This window comes from Oryx dammah, unplaced genomic scaffold (genome assembly GCF_014754425.2).
Source record: "Oryx dammah isolate SB20612 unplaced genomic scaffold, SCBI_Odam_1.1 HiC_scaffold_10, whole genome shotgun sequence".
Taxonomy (NCBI): Eukaryota; Metazoa; Chordata; class Mammalia; order Artiodactyla; family Bovidae; genus Oryx; species Oryx dammah.
Window position 1 is genome coordinate 15948369 of NW_024070194.1, and position 11612 is coordinate 15959980.

Here is an 11612-nt window from a genome sequence, read left to right on the forward strand (position 1 = left end):
ATCCTGGGTTGTCCCCTTCTCCTCCTGCCCCCAATCCCTCCCAGCATCAGAGTCTTTTCCAGTGAGTCAACTCTTCTCATGAGGTGGCCGAAGTACTGGAGCTTCAGCTTTAGCATCATTCCTTCCAAAGAAATCCCAGGGTTGATCTCCTTCAGAATGGACTGCTTGGATCTCCTTGCAGTCCAAGGGACTCTCAAGAGTCTTCTCCAACACCACAGTTCAAACGCATACATTCTTCGGCGCTCAGCCTTCTTCACAGTCCAACTCTCACATCCATACATGACCACAGGAAAAACCATAGCCTTGACTAGACGGACCTTAGTCGGCAAAGTAATGTCTCTGCTTTTGAATATGCTATCTAGGTTGATCATAACTTTTCTTCCAAGGAGTAAGCGTCTTTTAATTTCATGGCTGCAGTCACCATCTGCAGTGATTTTTGGAGCCCCAAAAAATAAAGTCTGACACTGTTTCTACTGTTTCCCCATCTATTTTCCATGAAATGATGGGACCAGATGCCATGATCTTCGTTTTCTGAATGGTGAGCTTTAAGCCAACTTTTTCACTCTCCTCTTTCACTTTCATCAAGAGGCTTTTTAGCTCCTCTTCTCTTTCTGCCATAAGGGTGGTGTCATCTGCATATCTGAGGTTATTGATATTTCTCCCGGCAATCTAGATTCCAGCTTGTGTTTCTTCCAGCCCAGCGTTTCTCATGATGTACTCTGCATAGAAGTTAAATAAGCAGGGTGACAATATACAGCCTTGACGTACTCCTTTTCCTATTTAGAATCAGTCTGTTGTTCCATGTCCAGTTCTAACTGTTGCTTCCTGACCTGCATACAGATTTCTCAAGAGGCAGGTTAGGTGGTCTGGTACACGCTAGGCTTATCTCCTTGTCATCCTCACATTCCAGTTGCAGGTCATCAGAACACTATTTTAGTCTGGCGAAGTCCTAATGAATCCACAGTCAGAATTCATTCATTTGTTCAACTGAGCCAGCCTCGAAACTAGGTACTCTGAATACAATGGTAAATCAGATTAAGACCCCTATTGTCCAAACTCAACACAATCAACACGAGCTCTTGCTAATAACAGTTCCTGTCTTAGGCTCCCTGGTAAAGAATCTGCCAAAGGGTTTCAAGAGTTGGACACGATTTAGCGATTAAACAACAGGTAGAAGAGTAACCATTCCTACAGATTAATGACAAATCAGTGACAACAAACAGAACACAAAGAAAAGCAGAGCAGATGAGGGAACCTTATTGCCAAAATTGCAGGCTGCTTCTGGAAATTACCCAGTCATGCAGACGCAGAACTTGGACTTCGCTCCACAAGAGGGCGCTACAAAACCGGTTGCGCGGGATCCACTCCGGGCAACGCCGCTCTAGGCCACAAGTCCCGTTTCAGCTGCATTTCCGCCGTCGCTGTGCGCGTGGAGGCGGTTCTTGCCCCTTTGTCCACGGTTCGTCGTGGATCCCACGCCATCTGCTTGTATCCGGGTTCCATCCGCGGACACCGGTATCTTCCCGCACTGTTGGCTTTGTCTCCGCCGCTCTCCCGCGCCGTCTGGTCCTGGGGCACGCCGGGTGAGTCCTCTGCGGGAAGCGCCGGGCACGTGGTCCGCTCCCTCCCCAGCCCAAGGGGAAACAGACCCGAGCGGGGAGCACAGGCCGCAGGTCGCCTCGGAGTCCTCCGCTCCCGGTTCCGAGCCCGTCCCCTGAGCATGTGGGTCTCTCGGGACTCGTCTTCTCGACAGAGGGGCCTCTGGTCGTCTGGCCTCCGGCCGGCGCCGCTTAGGAATATGGGGGTCCCCTGGCCTCACCCATCTGTGGGGAGACTTGGGCTGGCCGACGGTGAAAAGCGGGTCAGGGGATGCGTGTGCCCCAGGTCTTGCAGGGAGGTTCGTGCGGAGCCGGTGTGAACTGCACACGTGCTGCGCCAGAGCCCCAGATCACATCCCATCACCTCCGACTCCAGTGTTTCATCCCTTGCAGCCGCTCCTCGGTTGCCGGGCAGATAACCTTCGTGACTGTTTCCCCTCGGTAACCTCTAAGGGAAAAGTGTTCAAACCTCCACTTTGAGAGCGCCCCCAGGGCCCTAGAAGGGTTCGCACTGAAGGCCTTCCCCTCTCTTTCTGGGCCAGGCCCTGCGCAGCTGAAGACCCTGCCTCGGGCGGCTCCCCATCCCCTACTGCAGGACCCTGACCCACCCTGCCTGCCGCGCCCCCGCCGTGTCCAGGGACTCAGCTGTCCCCTGGGGCAGGGCTGGAGCTGTGGCCTTCCTGCCCTACTGCAGAGGGGGTGGTTCCTAGGCTTGAGGGTTCTGGGACCTGCCTTGCAAAGCCCTTGTGCAGGAGGATGGGGGTGGGTTTGGGGGCCAGAAAGGCCAGAGTTCGGATCCTGACTCAGCCCCTCATTAGCCAGGGAACCAGGGATGAGTTCCTTTATTCTCCTGAACGTTCCTTTCCTTCAAGGGGGAAAAAGGCAATCACTCCGGAAGGGCAGAGCCTGGTCTGTGTTCTTTTTATTTGAACTCAGTTCTTGGCATGGAGTAGGTCCTCAGTTGGTATTTGTGGAGTGGATGAGTAATTGAGGCTTTTTTTTTTTTTTAACCGGAAGTTGGTCTTCCCCTGGCTTCTCTTGATGAGGGGAGGTGGAACCTTTTCAGGAAGTGAGGCTAGTGCCTGGGGTCCTGGGCGTGGCTGGGCAGCTTTCCCCTGCCTGGGTGGAGAGCCGGCTTCTAACCTGGGCTCCTCTGCCTGATTCCCCATCTGCCCTTTTCTGCCCCTGCATTCGAAAGTGATCATGGGCTGCCTGTGCCTTGGTCATTGATAGTGCAGGGAGAGGAACTGCTGAAAGCATTTTCCCCGTGTTTGGAGGGTTCGCTCCTGTCCCTTCTGAACTCTGGAGCTGTCACACACCTCCCCCGCTCCTACCGCTTTTTTTTCCTGGCAGCTGCTGTCAGTTGACTCCCCTCTGCCTGGCTCAGTGCTGGTTTCCGTGAGGCTTTGGGAAAGAATGTGGGTGGGTTCTGCCACTGCAGTGGTCTTGTGACTCTGGTCTCTGGTCTCAGCAGCCCTAAGACCTTGTTTGCCACTGGATTTGTAGTGATTGCAGGCCGCCTGTGTCCTAGTTGTTGGTAATATGGGCCGAGGAAAAGTTGCAAGAATTTTCCTCATGATTCAGGTGACCCTTGCTTGTCCCGTCCAAACCGGACAGCCCTTTAGTTGCTGTGACAGTGGCCAAGCCCGACGTGCCCTGAGGGTGTCGGGAGTCAGGCTGTAGTGGGTTCATTGCCTCAGACCCGGCTTCCCCAGCATTCACAACCCGGGTTTTCCTGCTGCTGAGCCTGATGGTTTCCTGTCCGGTGGGCTGATCACCTGCTGGCCTCTTGCCCCCGCAGGAGTGTCACGTGGCTGCTTTGGGTGAGAGGTGTCCTCGGGGAGAGCCGAGACTGAGACCCAGGTAAGTGGCGTCCTGCTCATCCTCCCCGTTCTGTGCAGGCTGGGAGGCCAGAGGTGTGGGGGGTGAGGGTGCAGTTGGAGGCCCGGCCCCTTTCTGCTGCTGAGAGCCCTGGGTGGAGGCTGCAGTGATGTGGAGAGGATGGAGGGTCACACCCAGTGACCAGCCGAGGGCTCTTCTGTGAGCCTGAGCAAGAGCTCTGTATGGTGTTCAACCCTGGTGGTGTGTACACTCACTCCTTCGGAACCCAGGGGCTCTCCGCGTTTCTGCCGTCAGTCTTCCCTTCGGCTCTTGGCAGGGACTGGGTAGATCTGCCGTCTTAGACTGTGAGTCTGGTCAGTGCTCCTTCTGCTGGTCTGCTCCTCATCCAGGCCGCATCTCAGGGTGCTGGCAGTGGTGTCTCTGCTCAGCTCCCTCACTGCCCTTCTCTGCCCCTGCATTCGAAAGTGATCGTGGGCTGCCTGTGCCCTGGTCATTGATACTGCAGGGAGAGGAATTGCCGAAAGCCTTTCCCCGTGTTTGGAGGGTCCATCCTGTCCCTTGCAAACCCTGGCGCTTTCGTACATGTCTGTCTTTCCCCTGATTTGTGTTGCTTCCTGGCACCCAGTGCCGTGTGCTCACTGAGCTCCTCTCTTCCGGAGCAGGCCCCTGCCTCGGGTCTTTGGGCTGGTGGGGGAGGGCTCCCCTCCTGGAAGCTTTCTCTGCTTCCTCCCCGCACCCCTTCCCACATCCTCAGCCCCACCACCCAGCACTAACCCCGCCTGGGAAACTTGATTTGCTGGTCGTGCCTGTTACGCTGTGGTCTTGAGGGCAGTGCCTCTTCACATTGTGTCTGATGCCTGACTATAGCAGCTGGTCATAAAAGGGGGGGAAAATAAACCAAAGAGGTAGAGATGCCCTATCTGTTGCAAGGAGATCGGACTCCTCCCATTGCGGAGGGTCAGGGCACCATGCCCTCCGGCAAGCCAGCCTGCTGGGTCAGCCTCCTTTCCTTCTTTCCTGGGTGTGTTGTTTCTCTAGTGAAAGGTAGGCTTACTGTTACCTGCCTTTAATCCTGCCGGGGGTGATTTTCTAGTAATAGACTGGACAGAGCACAGTGTCATTGAGGATACGTATGTACTTAATCCCTTATACTAGATGGTGGCCCCACGGCCCTCTCCCTACAGCTGTTGGCCCTCCCGGTCCATCCTGGTCGCTGCCAGTCGGCCACAGGCTGCTCTGCAAACCCTGACCTGTTGTTTTTAACGAGGCGGATGTGCAGCAGGTTGATCACAGTTGCCCCCACCAGACAGATGACACGACTCCATGTAAGAGACATTGCCCCTTCTGGTCCTTGACCCCCGCAGGAGACCACCAGGACGCCCTGCTCGGGCAACTCAACGAGCCTCCATACCTACCTGGGGACAGAATAAGATGCTCTGTCACCAGGCACAGGGAATAGCTTCTGTGCAGGGATCTTCAGACTCCCCCGAGAAAGTGTTTGTTGCTATGCTTGCCCTATTATCCTGCCAGAATTCTCCGGCAGAGCACCCAGAAGCTTGCGACTGAATTGCATCTGGCTGTCTTAAGAAATAAAAAAGGGGAGATGCTAGGAGCCAACATGGGAGATCCCACCCATGACAAGGTCATGCGGGAGAGCCTGGCAGGCAAGGCAGGATCAGGACTCGAGGGACTCCCCGTCCTCACCCATGACAAGTCATGCGGAAGAGCCTGACAGGGCAAGGCAGATCAGGTCTCAAGGGATCCTCTGCCCGAGCATCTACCCCAAAACCAAAATCTGTCTGTTTACTGTCTGCTATACTACACTCTTCTGACATTAATAGGGGCTATCCCCGACCACCTTTCTCTGGAAAATTAACTTACAACTCCAGTTAATAGTCTCCTGCATATAAAAGGAATGTCTCAGCTCAAACCTGTCTGCTGGCAGTCTAGCTTGTGCAACAGGTTTATCCACACTCTTGCTACTACACACATGATTGTTTATAACTTCTCAACCATAAACAGCACAGAGAGTTTGGAGTATTTTGAAAGTCTTAGTTAGCATAGGGCTTTTCTAAAGATAAAAATTATGTTGGTGAAGGGTTTCATTGCTGAGTTAATGATTGCCAACAGGCCTCTATATCCTCAGGCACCTGGAAGTGTATTAATCAATGTAGAAAAAGAAATACAGTCATTTTGATGTTAGCAATATTAGACTTTTGAGTTAATGAATTTTCTCTTTGTTATAAATCACTGTACTCCTCTTTCTTTGTTATAAATCGTTGTATCCTTGCTATGTAAGAATGTAACTTTATCACTTTCTTAAGACTAAGCAGATTTCAGAAAAAAACATCTTAAGGGAAAACAAGTTTTCTGATTAACTAACCTTTATCAATAGAAACAAAGATGGAGCCATAAAATGTTAATCAGTCTCCAGACCAGAAGATATTGTAAACAAACGTAAGACCCTTGTAAGAACAAAGATATGCAAAGAACACTCTGTCTTTAGATAAGAGTCAGAGTGGCTGACCCTGCCTGACTCCGCTTCTTACATTTACCTCTATGTATAACTTAAAGTATAAAAGCTTCCCTGAAAAATAAAGAGACGGACCAGTTCCTCGAAAAACTGGTTTCCCCCGTGTCGTTCTTGCTTTCTCTTTCTCTTACTCTCCTTTTCAGGCTGCTTCCTTGGAGCGCAGGGGCTCGCCGTGTTCACTTATTTGCCTGGGCTTCTAAGACCTGAACGAGAAGGTGCTCTGCGTCTTCACTCCTTCGGGAGACCGGGAGGGCACCTGCGGCCTACGTGAATGGTGCAAGTTCCTTGTCTGGAACTTTATTGGCTTTCTGCGTAAACCAAGGAATATCAGCCTCTTTCTCTCCTTTATTTTCCTAACTGCTATATTCCTTCTTTATCTCTCTCTATATCTCTAAATAAATCTTTTTAGGTCTCTGATGCCGTCCCCTTGAGGATACCCTGGATCCAACTGGGGCTGGACCCCTGTACTCCTGGGCATGAAAGGAGTATTTCAATTCAAACCCCCTGTTAGCATTCTAGCTTACTTGGCAGGTTTATCCAGACTCTTGCAACATTGTTGAGCCAAAGCTTGCTGCCAAATTCCCACATCCCTTATCCATTGTGTTCCTGGGAGTGCATATAGTTAGGATGTAGAAAAAACAAGTAGTAGCCTTAACATTAGCAACATTAGACTTTGAGTTAATAAGTTCTTTATTTGCTGTAACCCACTGAATCTTTGCTCCATAAAAATGTAACTCTGTGCTTTAAGGGTGACACAGGCTAAGGAATTTAAGAAAAAACATTTCAAGGGAAAGTAAGTGTTTTAGCTGACCAACCTTTATTAAAAAGGGGTCATAAAATGTCAACAGGCCTCCAGGCCTGAAGATAATGTACAAAAAATAAGACCCTTATTTATTATATGGTATGCAGGAAGAAACCTGGTATTGATAAAAGTTAATACTGATGGAATGTTGAGCTGACTCTGCATTTTTCACTTTGCTCAATGTACAACTCAGGGTATAAAAGCTCCCTCTGAAAATAAAGTGATGGGCCTTGCTCACCAAAGCTTGGTCTCCCCATGTCATTCTTTCTTTCTCTTTCCTTTTCCTTTTCAGGCTGATTCCCTGGAGTGCAGGGGCCCTCTGAGTTCACTTTCCTGCCTGGGCTTCTAAGACCCACTTGAGAAGGTGCCCAAGGTGGGGCACCTTCAGCTATTCGAGAGGGTGCCTGCGGTCTATGTGAACAGAGCAAGTCCCATGCTGGGGCTTTATTGGCTTTCTGCATAAACCAAGGAATAACAACCTCTTTCTCTCCTCTATTTTCTTAACTGCATAATTCTTTCCTTATTTCTTTCTCTATCTCTCTCAGTTGCCGACGCCGTTCATGCTTCAGATAACCCTGGATCCAACCGGGGCTGGATCCCGGTAAGCCCTGAAGAAACTTGCTTGCCTGGCACCTTCCTTCCAGAGACTTTGGTTCCACCTTTGAACCTGTCTAGCCCGGTGACCTCCATCTCAGACTCTGCTTACCTGAAAAGGGAAGCTAGGATAGCAGTGATACTTTTAAAACAGTTTTCATGGCTGTGTCCTGACCAACATCCTGATTGTTTTCAGCCAGAAAGCTGTTTTTTATGCTGGGAGTGTGTTGACTCCCCCTGTCAGGGAGGTCTTGTGGGGTCTTGGCAGGGCGCTACAAAGCTGCCGGGACTCAATGTAGCTGGGCTGGCCTGCTCCCCCTGACTCGGGCATTTCCCAGGCCCCTGGCGCCAGTCTCCCATCCTTTCTGGCTCCCCTTCTGCCCTTTTCTGCTCCTGCATCGAAAGTGATTGTGGGCTGCCCGTGCCCTGGTCATCGATACTGCGGGGAGAGGAGTCTCTGAAAGACCTTTCCCCGTGTTTGAAGGGCCCAGCCGTCCCTTCCAAACCCTGGAGCTTTCACACACTAGTTTTTTCCTCCTGCCATTCCCTTCAGAGCTTAGACCTCGGCTCGTCCCTGGACTTGCAGGGGTTCACTTTGTCTTTGAAGTTCAGGAGCCTCTTGGCAGAAACACGCCAACACATTTATACTTGGTCTTCACACTGGAATAAGTTCATGTAGTGTGAAAGAGCATGGGGTGGGGAGGGAGGGCTGTAAACCGTGGCTTCTGCTCTGTGGACTTGAGTGGAGGACAACCTGTAATGTATTATTGAGATGGCCCGTGACTGACGTGCTTGTTGATGTGGCTGACAGAGTCCCCAGCCCTGCTGTCAGCAGAGGGCTGACGACCTGCTTTTTGTCCTGTGCTGCAGATGTGTTCGGTGGGAGGCAGAAACCCTCCACTAGTGCCCTTGCTTAATACACTCCGAAGATGCAACACGGCACCCCAGGAGGTGTGTCCGGCTCCAGGATAAATGTGAGGTGGGGTCCCATTCACCATTGCCCCCTGCCTTCCCCTACCTTTGGTCTGAGGGCTCATGTCTAGTTCTCTCGCATCTATATTTGAGTTTGATCCTATTTTGCTAGAAGTTTCTATTTGCATCTCATAATGTGAAGGTAGTGAGACTATTAGATGTAAGCCACAGGGTACTTGGTAGGCATCCAACAGCCTGAGTGTTCCCTTGGCTTTCAAACCTGCCCTCTGCCCCTGACATGCATCAGAGGCTTTCCTGTCCAGCCCCTGGTCCTGGGGCTCTTCAGCCAGCCTTTCCATTTTTCTTGGCTGGCCAAATTAAGTGGGTCTTTGCAGAATAGGGGCTTCCCTGGTGGCTCAGGTGCTAAAAGCATCTGCCTACAATGCGGGAGACCCAGGATCGACCCCTGGGTGGGGAAGATCCCTGGAGCAGGAAATGGCAACCCACTCCAGTACTCTTGCATGGAAAATCCCATGGACAGAGGAGCCTGATAGGCTACAGTCCATGGGGTCGCAAAGATTCAGACATGACTGAGCCACTTAACTAACTTTAACTTTTGCAGAATAGGATGATGGTGGGAGAGCTCCTGAGGGTGGTGGTCCATCCTTTGATGAAGATACAGTGGGAGTTTGGTGTCACAGCCCCTGATAGCACTAAAGTCTAGTCTGTCTGCCCAGATCTGGAAACTGCTTGAAAGAAAATCCTTTGTTCTAAAAATCAAACCTTTGAGGTGTTTTTCTTTGTTACTGCATCTATTCTGGTGATTTCTAGTTGAGCTTGCATAAATTGGAAGCTTGGGCCTGGTCGATTGGAATGCTCTCAGTGATGCTGCCTCATGAGAAGATGGTGCTGGAGACTAAATGCTTGTATGGTTCTTCCCTCCTAGGTCAGCCTTAAATCTGGAGGTGGCTAAGGAAGTCCCAAGGTCCTGAGTCAGTGACCTTGGGGTCACGTGGGATCTGGAATGGCTGGTATTTCTCCCTGAGGTAGGAAACGAACCAGCTGGGAAACAACCCCCTGTGGGTTGGCTGGTGAGTTACTGCCACTGGCTGGGAACCACCCCCCAGAGGGTTGGCTGGTTTAAGTCTGTGCAGGTGGGAACTCCCAACCATTGGTCTTGCCTGTCCTTTCTTGTAGATCCCTATTGTTTGCGGACACCAGTGGAGCAGAGAGTGGAGAGTGCTGTTCCCATGTGAAGAGCTGCCTGCCATCTGCTCACAGTGTCGCAGGGGCCGTGTTCACTCAGCATTAGAGATCCGGGGCAAAGCTCTGGGACTGGCAGCCTGGATCCCCTTCAGCCGCTCTGACTGCTGACAGCGGTGCCCTCAGAGGGCATAGACCAAGAAGGCTGGCCCCAGTCCCTCAGTGACCAGTGACCAAGAGTTTTTCTGTTGAGTTGGCAGCTGTTTATGATTTTTCTCTCCACCTGCCCATTCAATAAACTGTATACACCCACCTCATCTGTGTTTTAAATCCGCAACAAGCCACATGCCAGCGAGGCAGGGCAGCGTGAATGTGGGTTATGGGCCAGATTCTGTTTTCACCCTTTAAGTCCTTCCATCGTGCTCCTGAGGCTAGGCACGTGGGCTGTTGTTTGAGGTGTTGTGTTAGGACGGAGGTGAACAAGTGCTAGTGGTTGGCTCAGGTTAGACTCGTGAGAGTTGAGGGCTGTGACAGGAAGCAGAGTGCCAGAGTGAGACAGGTGCTGATGTCATTGGGAAAGCTGCAGGGGTAGGCTCAGCATGTACCTGCTTGTGTGGCCAGCTGGCCTAGTTTGCTTGGGATTGAGGGGTTTCCCAGGACATGGGACTTTGTTTACCAAAACCAGGAAAGTCCTGAGCAAGCTGGAACAAGTTGGTCAGCTTGTCTGGGGTGTAAAGTACATGGTACTGGGACTTCCCTTGTGGTCCAGTGGTTAAGAATCTGCCATCCAAAGCAGGGGACCAGTTGGGCCCCTGGCGGGGAACTAAGATCCCACATGCCTTGAGGCAATAAGCCCATATGCCAATCAAACTGGGGGTCTGTCACTACAAACCAAAGCATGACTGACTTTTTCTAAACTTGTGAAGTATGATGCTTCTTATTAGGGTATCCTGTGATGGGCCTGCCCCTGGCATGAAGCCCATCAGGTGCTGTACTTCATTAGGAAGACTTGCCCGCTTGTGATGCTGGCCTAGATAACCCAGGAGGCCAGAAGCAAGGGGACCCGCTGAACTCCAATCAGTGTGTGTCATCCTTCACTCTCAGCTTCCAGACAACGGTCGCTTCTCAGAGGTGTTTGTCAGTTAGTCTGCATGTCTGCTGACATTAAAAATAAAGCAGTAGCCCCTGTTCACTGCAGCCAGAGAAAGCCTGCATGTCGCAACAAAGACCTAGAGCAGCCAAAATTAATTAAAACAATAGACATGCCTCCTGCCAGCAGGAGAGGTTGTGTGTGTGAAGTGGGCCTTTTTGGTGGGATTTTCCCTGAAAATATGGGAAAGTAGGTTTGTCCAATGACCTTGGCCAAGAAAACCCATGAACGGGAATCCTTTGCTGCCAAAAGATGCAGAAGCAGAGAATGAGGTTTTTGTAATCAAAAACAGCCTATGATTAGAACAATAAACAGCAATCTGCAGGAAAAATGGTAACTTTCTTTGCTAACTAACCAAACATTTCAGGATAATACTTGGCTTTGGTTCATTACCACTTTCTGGGGAAGCCCTCTCGTGCTATTTTAAAATTGAGGAATCTGAGGTTTAGAGAGATTTAATAGATTTTTCCTATGAGAGCAAAGAGGTGATGGAACCACAGTCATAAAGCAGGTCACACTTGCCCCAAGTCTATGCTCTTTATTACTCTTGTAACTGAGTATGATATGTTAGTAAATTTCCTAATTGTATTATAGATTAGGGTTGCATTCATGGTGTAAATCCCTTTTATTCTTGGTGGATTATTTTAGACCAGGGGTTTGTACATTGTGGCCCATTGCTCAAATCTGGCCTGCTGCCTGTTTTTTATTTTTATTTTTTTAATAAAGCTTTACTGGAACACAGCCACACACACTCTAGCAGGCTGTTCTCTGTTACAACAGAAGTGTTGAGTAGTTACAACAGAGACAATATATTCAGCCAAGACTAAAAGATTTGCTCTCTGACCCTTTACAGAAAAAAATCTGCTGGTTCCTGTTTTTGGCTCTAAGCTTGATGTAGGTAGAGACTGTGTTTTTCTTATTCTGATCCTACCTCGTCTAGCACTCAGCCCAGGGACAGAAGTCAGTGCAGGCAAATCA

At 50.4% G+C, this 11612-nt stretch overlaps 2 long non-coding RNA genes and 3 other non-coding genes across 7 annotated transcripts; 4 read left to right on the top strand and 1 right to left on the bottom strand.

Moving 5' to 3' along the window:
• The first annotated feature begins 1411 nt into the window (after positions 1–1411).
• On the top strand, positions 1412–9789 carry LOC120869217. Of its 3 annotated transcripts, none has more exons than XR_005722485.1 (6): positions 1412–1583; positions 3400–3461; positions 7321–7376; positions 8240–8348; positions 9228–9372; positions 9479–9789. It is a non-coding gene; the product is annotated as an uncharacterized LOC120869217 (long non-coding RNA). The 3 variants fall into 3 exon arrangements; XR_005722487.1 differs by having other exon boundaries at positions 9228–9327; XR_005722486.1 differs by lacking the exon at positions 7321–7376.
• On the top strand, positions 2782–2916 carry LOC120869652. The gene has a single exon (XR_005722616.1). It is a non-coding gene; the product is annotated as a small nucleolar RNA SNORA71 (small nucleolar RNA).
• Positions 3393–6433, bottom strand: LOC120869218. Its single transcript, XR_005722488.1, has 3 exons — positions 6423–6433; positions 5820–5823; positions 3393–3476 (listed from the first exon to the last, which is right to left on the bottom strand). It is a non-coding gene; the product is annotated as an uncharacterized LOC120869218 (long non-coding RNA).
• Positions 3891–4023, top strand: LOC120869651. Its single transcript, XR_005722615.1, has one exon. It is a non-coding gene; the product is annotated as a small nucleolar RNA SNORA71 (small nucleolar RNA).
• Positions 7761–7892, top strand: LOC120869655. The gene has a single exon (XR_005722620.1). It is a non-coding gene; the product is annotated as a small nucleolar RNA SNORA71 (small nucleolar RNA).
• Positions 9790–11612: the final 1823 nt, after the last annotated feature.